The sequence below is a fragment of the Phoca vitulina genome, unplaced genomic scaffold (genome assembly GCF_004348235.1).
Source record: "Phoca vitulina isolate PV1807 unplaced genomic scaffold, GSC_HSeal_1.0 scaffold25, whole genome shotgun sequence".
Lineage (NCBI taxonomy): Eukaryota > Metazoa > Chordata > Mammalia > Carnivora > Phocidae > Phoca > Phoca vitulina.
The window spans coordinates 26660806-26670870 of record NW_022589728.1 but is presented as its reverse complement, the minus strand read 5'-3'; the positions used below and the strand labels follow the sequence as shown (position 1 = coordinate 26670870).

At 33.6% G+C, this 10065-nt stretch overlaps 1 pseudogene; it reads left to right on the top strand.

The window, feature by feature from the left end:
• The first annotated feature begins 6680 nt into the window (after nucleotides 1–6680).
• LOC116642961 lies at nucleotides 6681–7443 on the top strand (annotated as a pseudogene).
• The last annotated feature ends 2622 nt before the right edge of the window (nucleotides 7444–10065 follow it).

Below are 10065 nucleotides of genomic sequence, written 5' to 3'. Positions count from 1 at the left end.
CACACACAATGGAGTATTATGCAGCCATCAAAAGGAACGAAATCTTGCCATTTGCAACGACGTGGATGGAACTGGAGGGTATTATGCTGAGCAAAATAAGTCAATCAGAGAAATACAAGTATCATATGATCTCACTGATATGAGGAATTCTTAATCTCAGGAAACACACTGAGGGTTGCTGGAGCGGTGGGGGGTGGGAGGGATGGGGTGGCTGCGTGATAGACATTGGGGAGGGTATGTGCTATGGTGAGCGCTGTGAATTGTGTGAGACTGTTGAATCACAGACCTGTACCTCTGAAACAAATAATACATTATATGTTAAAAAAAAAAAGAAGAAGAAGAAGGTAGCAGGAAGGGAAAAATGAAGGGGGGGGAATCGGAGAAGGAGATGAACCATGAGAGACTATGGACTCTTGAGAAACAAACTGAGGGTTCTAGAGGGGAGGAGGTGGAGGGATGGGTTAGCCTGGTGATGGGTATTAAAGAGGGCATGTATTGAATAAAAAAAAAAAAGAGAGAGAGAGTAACATATAGAACTCAAGAGTTGATTGGATTAGCTTTCAATGTTATTTTAATTGACAATAGAATATAGTACTGAGAGGAGGAATTCAACCTTTTTGCTAAGTTCTTCACAGTACTTTCTATTTACTTATAAAAGTATTGTTTTCTATAAACTGTACATTAACATGTCCCACAAAAACTAAAATTATTTACTTTCAAAAAGTTTAAACACTGCTTTAAATGCATAGAGTTCTCCACAAAAATGAGATTAGCAGCTTCAGTATTGCAGTGTAGCCATATTATAAAAATTATTACAGAAATCAATATTGCTTTCATTTCCAGAACTAATCTGATGGTAAGATCTTGTTTATATAGATATTAAACAAATGCATTATTCACATTTTGTAATGATTTTCTAGAGAAAAAAAGACTTTTTTAATTATCATATGGAAGTGGTGTAATAAATGAGTATAATCTTTATTAACAGAAGGTTAATTTACATAAAACAAATGCTCATTGAATTATTGAATATGATAATATCTACATGCCTACTCCTGTTTGTCATATTTTGTGCCTTTTGGCGACATCAGAATTATAACAATCTGATTTATGCATTAAATTTAATGCATAATACGACAACGTACAGATATGTATGCCTTATAATGTATAATTTAAACATGATTGCTATATATTTCACCCATTCTTTCATGGCTTTACCGATTTTCTCATGCAGCCAGAAATCGCGATTAAAATGCAGGTTGCCAGATATGAATGTCTGTTTGAATTAATGAATATTTTCATAAAAATACTCCAACTATGAATGTTTTAAAAACCTTGTCATAACATTCACCAAACTTACACATGACAGCAAGCATGTGTTACTGCATTTTCATCTTAAATATTTGATGATTGCCTCTTTAAATCCAAGATTCATAACCCAAAGGCTTTCATTTTCTTACACCATGTGTAATTCAAAAGACATTTATTAGTACAGTCCTCGTTTTATGCATCAACAAAACATATATGAAAAAAAGCAATATATGAACTTCCCAGAATTTTGGACATATTTTAAGGTATTAATTATACATAACAATATTCTATAATTTGTATACACTATTTATACTTTTTCTCTCCCTCCCAGTAGAATAAAGATAGGATTTACAATAAAGATGATTCTGGTTAAACATTAAAAACTACAATACCACTGGAATCTTTTTCAACCTACATTAAAAACATGTAAACATTTCCTAATCTACCCACATTTTCAGGAAATGATTGCAGTGCACAGCTGCAATTTATGAGATTCTGAAAAACACCAGTGTTCTCCTAACAATTTCTTAACAATAATGTCAGTTTTTAAATTGCAGATTTAAATTTAGCATAGGTAAATAACCGTAACAGGTCTGTTATAGTCATCCTAATTACTTAAGAAGGAAACCAACTAACAATTGTAAGAGCAATTCCATACCAGGTTTCAACTGAAGGTTGCCCATTGATTGGTCACTCTCACTTGACCTTGAGTCTGCAGAAAGGTAGTTCACCATGGTAACCTTAGTCTTGATGCTTTCCATACAGTAAATCATTTCAGTCTCTTCATGTAATTCTTTTATTGGCTGTGCAATTGAAATGTCATGCTTCATGAACAAAGAAGCTAGTAATTTCTTATGGGTGATTAAACCACCTTTCTAATGTATGAGCATGGATAAAGTTGTATGCAACATTTTAAGACACACTTAGTTCATGTTAATGTTTTCTCTGTTTTTTAAAAAAATATTCTGGTAGACATATTTTACCCTAATATATTTTCTTAATCTTTAAATGCATGCAGTCTATCAGTATACTATCAAATATCTGGTATCATCTGATAAGTTATATGGTGGTGTTTCTACCTACAGAAAGAATGTGTGTGTGTGTGTGTGTGTGTGTGTGTGTGTGTATTTATGTTTATAAATAAAACAAAGCTCTTTAAATAATACTGAAGTTTCCAAAAGCAGACAAGTTTCAAAAGGACATTTTAGGCCCTATGCCAAAACTGACATTCCACCTTAAATTATGTGAAAATTTAAAAAAAAGTATTTTAATGACAAATTATGAGAAAATCATGAAAACCATGATTTCTTTAAAAAGAGTTACGAAATTGCTTTTTCCTTTATGAACTGTTCATATTCATATCTCTAGACAATCATTCCCTTATGCTTTTGTAATAAAACTCTGCTTTTTTGAAGCTCATTCCAATCTACTATATTGCTCTCATAATCACATCTGTCAAGATCCCAGCCCCACCCCCACCCCCACCCAGTCCTCCCATTTGTTGAAATCTTGGCATTTAACTCAGTTTCTCTACTCATGACAATTTCTGCTATTACCCTGGGAGATTTTAAAAGTCACATGGACAACTTATTCCAAAACCTGGCCTCTTAGTTCCTTCAAATCCTCATCACCAATGACTCTCTTTGGCCATCCACTTTCCTGGACAGACATTAAAACTGGTCATCCCTAAAACTCTTCTAATTTTAATATTGGCATTTTAAGAATTCTCTCCTACACTACCAGTTTTTGTTTTATTTTTTAAAAATTATTTTTTAACTACACTAACTACAACCCTAAAAACTCATTACTACTGAAAACTTCAATTTGTCAGTCCCTCTAATATCTCCCTATAAATAGTCCCTTTATGACATCACCTACCTCCATACTAAGCTAAAATCTTGTGGAACATGATTCTAACCATTACATTTATAATACCTAATTCCTCTATTCCTCTGTCTCTGCATATTACTTATTTGAAAGACCTCAAATTTTGGTGATCCCAGTAGTGTTCTTTCTTCGGTCTAACCTCAGGCATGTGAGCCCTGCTAGAGAAAACCAAACAACAGGGAATGTTGACTCCTTTACATAAATTAATAAATCACCAATCTTAACTGAACACTCAACACTTCCTGGTAACTGTACCACATTCATTGATCAAGCCACTTTCCTGTTCTCCACACAAAGATTTCAGACCTTCTGCATTATCCTCAAACTACCAGTACTCTCACAAAAACCTCATTCTCAGCAGAGAGCGTCACCTTCTACCACACAGAGTAAATAGATGCAATGAGAAGAAAACTCCCTGCCATGAAACCTATGAACTTGCCTGCATTTGTCCCAGTTTCTTATTATTTTCTTGTTTATTTATTTTTATTTTTTATTTTTTAAGATTTTATTTATTTATTTGACACAGCGAGAGGGGGAACACAAGCTGGGGGAATCGGAGAGGGAGAAGCAGGCTTCCTGCTGAGCAGGGAGCCCAAAGTGGGGCTCGATCCCTGGCCCCTGGGACCATGACCTGAGCTGAAGGCAGACACATTAGGACTGAGCCGCCCAGGCGCCCCTATTTTGTTGCTTAAATAGGTGCTTTTCTTCTGCTGCTATTAGACTCCCCTTCTATTCTCATACTTTAGTATCAATGATCCCTTCTCTAATTTTGTCAAGTTTTTTTCTAGAACACTCTTCCCACTCCTAAATCAATGAACTCTCATAATCCTTTAGATCTCCATTCAAATGTTTCTTCTTCACTGAAGACTTACATTCCCTCCAAAATAAATCAGATTCCCTTGTTTTTCAGTCTTATTTTCCACCAACTATATTTCCTACTTTCCTGCATTTTAATTGACATTTTTATCACAATTGGAAATTCTATTTAAGTGATCATTGAATTAATATTTGCCCTTCAATATTTTTTAGCATTACAAGATCACCATTAAGGCACATAGTAAGAGCTCAAGAAATCTTTCATAATGAATGAATAACAATAGAAGAAAACACTGTCATAGCATGTACTATGTGCCAAGCCCTAAATTTATAAACTCATTTAATACGGCAACCCTATCTTCATATTATAAATGAGAAATCTCAGGTACAGGCAGGACTTGACAGACACAGAAGAGTTTGGCTCCAGAGCTTATGACTTAACAACGTACTCAACTGCTCATGAATGAATGAAATAAAATTATTACAGTATGCCTACACAAAAAGGCAAAAATAATATAACTGTGATGAGATTTAGTCCATATTTTTATGATATGCAGTGTAACTATGAAGTGGCAAAGTTGAAGTGTAAGTTAGGATTTTTCCAATCCTTTGACATTTTGAATTGAAGAGTATGAAAAAAGTATACATGTTTTCATATACATCTTTGGTGCTTTAATTACATCCTATTTTTTCTTAGTAAATTAACAACATTCTAAGGTCAAGTTAATAGTAATAGTGACTAAAAAAATGGAAGAAAAAATAAAAATCTACAATATAGGACATTGGTCTGTTTGGGAATAACAGCAAACTACCTTTGGTCACATGAATCCTCTGGATTGGAGCAAATGGGTCTACTCAAAATGTATATACTAAGGGCTGTCTATGGCTGTTGAGATACAAAGAAAATGCTAGACATGAAGAGTATCATAATGGTGGAGCAGGGATGTGAGGGGAGCAGTTACAGAGAAAGAGAAAAGTCAGTTAAATAATATCCCTCTTCCAATACAGGCTTCACCGCACTAAATTCTTTAGAGCTGAATCTACATAGCCTTCAAAATATAGGGAAGAATCACACTCATTATATTTCATTTTTCACCAACATTCTATAAAGTATTGGAGAACTGAATATAATATCTGATTCAATAATCAAGAGAAGAGGAAGCAATTTTCAACAAAGCCATCCTCCATGAGAAAAGAAACACACTTGAGAGAATATAAGAAGGCTTTCAACTCAGTGGGAAGGGAATGTGAAAGCACTTCATTGAAGCTCATTGTAGCTTGTGCACAGTTTGCCTGCCAAGAAATGCTCATTCAATATAGGGAAATACATTCCCATTCACTAATAAACACAGTCAAATGCAAAGTTGCTTTACAAAGTCAAAGTCTATAAATATCTCATAACTGGTTTATGCCTTAACATAGTTCCCTCAAATTATATTTTATCACCAGGCTTTTTTTTAGTTATTCTATTCTTTGCTTTGACTTCAATTGTTCATGGCACAATCATATGTTCCTTAAAATTATTCATATTTCCATGGGAGAAGATCATAATTCTCCAAATACTGGAATCATGCAGTGTGGGGATATTTAATTTTTCAGGTTTGTACATATGAATAAACAGGAAGCAAGAAGATCAATGACTAGTAGTGTTAACCATCAGCACCCAAACCCCCTGTCAGCCAAGGCTCAAGTGTTATCTCTTGATGTGAACATTGACCCAGGAGTCAGGAAAATAGCCCAGGGGTTGTATTTTCCAATAATGTACTGGAGACCTATGACAAGCTCACAGCCAAGTAGTAAAGCACTTCTTAACTCACAAGACCATCAAACTGGATTAAGTGCTTTGAAATCCATGGATAACAGGTGCTCTAAGGACTGAAGAGCTCACCAGGTCACCTCTTTCCCTCCGGGTCATTCACCTCCTTGTGCCTCATGTTAGGAGAATATTGATGAGAAGAGTGACAGAAGATGCCCATGGCAGCAGAAAGTAATGTAAGGGAAACCCATTAATTTCTCATATACAGATTTTATGCTGCAGTGCTAAAAATTCTATAATGATCTTTAAAAACATTGATGTAATTTCCAGAATCCTTAGAAAAGTCTCATCAAATGATTAAAACTTGGTTTTACAGACAGTTACAGATTTGCTTTCATATTAAAATTGTTCCTAATAACATATTATTAGCCAATTTTAGGAAGATTTTTTGAAAAAAAGTTTGATGAAGCATAATCATCCAACAAGATAGCAGTACATCCAAATAAGGATTTAAAAATACTGAAGATGATCTAAATATAGTATCTCAATGAGGAAATCAATTTATAACTCAGAAAATGGTTTTACATTAGTCAGTAAAAGTTCACTGATTTACAAAACTTAATTACTTGAAAAGCCATAAAAAGTTTTTATGAAATAATCTATTCTTTAATTTTAAGAAAAAGACTATCAAAGACTTCCTTGAAATGAAATATGGAAGGAAAATATAATTCAATTTGAAAAAATTACTTCACTAATTTTAGAAATTCATACGTATTTGGTTTACGCCCGGCCGAGATGACCTGAAGTCCATGGTACTGTGGTGATAAGGAAACTGAGGCACAGACAGTTTAAGTGACTTGCCCAAGGTCACACAGCTTTTTTTCTTATAAGGCTAATTATGACAAGGCACATGTGAGTGAATCAGCAAGATCTAGATCCAGACAGTACTACAGATATGGAAGATGTTACAAATGCTGAAGAAGAACTTATTAAAGAATGTGAAGAAATGTGGAAAGATATGGACGAACTGTCATTATTAATTATGCAAGCGAAATGTTTGACTGCTGAACTCAATCAATGGCAGAAAGAAAGTCCTGGAATAATTCCACTGAATGAAGAAGTTCTAGTAACATTAGGAAAAGAAGAGTTCCAAAAATTGAGACATGGTCGTGAATTGGTACTCTCTACTATTCAGTCAAAGAATGAAAAGCTAAAGGAAGACTTGGAAAGGGAGCAACAGTGGTTGGATGAACAGCAACAGATACTGGAATCTCTTAATGTACTACACAATGATTGAAGCATCAGGTTGTGACATTTTCTGAATCAAGAATCTTTGATGAGCTGAAAACTAAAATGCATGATATAAAAGAATATAAGGAGAAACTCTTGATTACCTTGGGTGAGTTTCTGGAAAATCATTTTCCTCTGCCTGATAGAAATGTTAAAAAGAAAAGGAAAAAAAAAAACATTCAAGAATCAACTGCACAGCTGATAACACTGCATGAAATGTTAGAGATTCTTTTAAATAGATTATTTGATGTTCCACATGATCCATATGTCAAAATTAGTGATTCTTTTTGGCCACCTTATATTGAGCTGCTCCTCTGTAATGGAATTGCCTTGAGACATCCAGAAGATCCAACCGAATAAGATTAGAAGCCTTCCATCAGTAAAAGGATGGTCTCTTTTTTCACACAGTACTTAATGAATCTTGTCATTCAAAGATAATAGAAACACTGAGGATTTACTCGGGTAAAGAACGTTATTTGCAAATCAAAGTACATAGTCCCTCTTCCTTTTATCCATAAAATGACCTGTGCCATCTTCTATTCATTTATAAATGGTTCTTTCAGTTCATTCAGTGCTTTGGTGTGTTCAACTGGATGGAAAAGAATGCAAGTAAAAATATTCTAGACTTAATCATTATAAAAGTTTTGATATACCTTCTGCAGTATTCTTTGGATAATTTATAATATCGCTTATGTAATTTTTTCCTTTTGAAATTTATGACAGTTTATTTTATGCATTTTGAGTTCCATTTGGTGCTTATGTCTTTAAATTTAGGAATTATAATGGAAAGGCCATTTGATTTGCAGGTGGTCTTTAAATTGACAGTATCTGATGTAGATGGAATACATAATTTAAAATTTAAAATCTGTTCCATGTATACTGCCTTATTTCTAGATTTGTTAAAAATTGGAACAGAAACTAATGGATAAGGGTAGCATGAAAACTATATTTTAGTATGTATTATATACCAAGTGATATTATATATTAATTCTTGATTGTTAGTTATTGTTAACAAAATTGTGTTCATAAAATTTTGTTAATTCTCCATGACCTTTTGGTAAACAAAATTCTCTTATCTAAAAAAAAAAAAAGAAAGGAAGAAAGAAATTCACATGTATTTGGCACTGTAAAACAAGGTATCCCTGCACTGTAGTCTATTCATCCCCTAGGTATACAGTCTACTAAATCAATGACCTCCAAATTGTATATTTAATCTTTTAAAATTTTAAAAGAATTGTAGAATTCTTTTGCAATGGATTTAGACTCCTCTCTTTCTCCATGAAAATCTGAAGAGGTCTCTAAAGCTCGATTTCAGACTCTGTTGGGCTATCCAGCACTCCAACTGACTTGGATTTTGGTGAAATAATGGTTCATTGGATATTCATTTTCCTCATTGCTATTATAAGAAAAAAGGAAAAAAATGAAAAGATTGTGATATAGTAAAATAGTTTTTGTACTGTTAGCTCATTGTTCCTTAAAACAAAATATAAAAATAATGTGGTATAGTAAAATAGTTTGCACATTGTTTCATTTTTTTTTTTTTGAGCACTTCAAAAGGCATAACAAGCCTTTGCAAAAAAAGACATATGACCTTTCCATCTCATTATAAAATTAATATGTATTGTTTATAGGAAGGGAAAATACAGGGCAGAAATCACCTAAGAAAAATATCTAAATGTAGGAAAATAAATGTCTTTAAATGTTAGCCCAACTAATTTACATATTTTTCTCTAAATTTAGCTGAAAGAAAAGTATATAATTCCAACTTGGCCTTGAAGCACAAATATAACGTGCAATAGATGGCAAAAACAACTGAGAAATTCTGACCTAAAAGGAATGGAAAGGCTATACCACCCAGCCAGAGTGATGGAGAATGCTGTGGGAACTGCCTGGTCCTGACAGCACAAATCTGTATGTTGCTGGCATTCCTTCTCTCCGGATACCACCTGGATTCTAGCCAGCATCCAGGGCGGGTCAAACATTGTCATCAATCTCCACTCTTCAAGTTGTAGAAGAGAAAGATGAAAGCTCAGGTTTATTTCGCATCTCCATCAAATCCCTGTTTACAGTATGATAATTGAAGACTTTTGGAGATACAGTTTATAAAACAAACAATATTTTTATTGCAATCAATGAGTGTTTGAAAAAATGTAAAGTACATTGATAAGCTAATATTTAACTGTGGAAATCAATTTTTTTAATGTTTGCCAAACTGATTTACATATTTTTCTCAGAATGTATCTTAAAAAAATGTGTATTCATTCATCTTGGCTATAAAACTCAGATATTGTACAATGGGTAGAAAGAATAAATTGAGAATCTGGCGGCAAGTAATCAAAAGGAAAAAAAGGTCTATGAAATGTTCAGATATTTGCTAACAGGTAAGAAAAATAAAGATATCTTTGCTTTACTTTGACCAGAATTATTTACTTTATACTCAGATTTTGTTATCCTGATAAACAAAACTCTTGAATTTTTTTGTAGCTATCTTCTGTTTGTTTACTATATATTTAAATAACTTATATTGCTTTATTATATTTTAATAGATCTTGTACATGACTAGGAGAATGAACTCCTCTTTACCAAACATTTATTAAGAATGCCCTCAGTGGTACCCATTACAGTACACCCCATAGGTATATTTTGTTTTGTGCAATGAAGCCTTCCTGGAAAGCACCGTGTCAGGTCATAAATTTCTTCCTCCAATCCTTTCCCACCTACTGCCAGCCAAAAACATTGCAGCCAAATGTATCCATCTATGGTATACTTCTGGTCCTGTTCTTCCCTGCCTCAATGTCATTTACTGACTCCTCATTGCCTGTTTACCAAATGCTAGCTTTTATGCTTATTACTTTGAATATATGTTTCTTTAATCTTTATAACAACTGCAGCTGGTTATACTAATATTATCTCCACTTTATAGGAGAATACAAATAATTTGCCTAAAGTCATAGAGCCAGTAAGAGGCAGATAGGATTCCTAGACAAGACTAGCAGACTCCAATG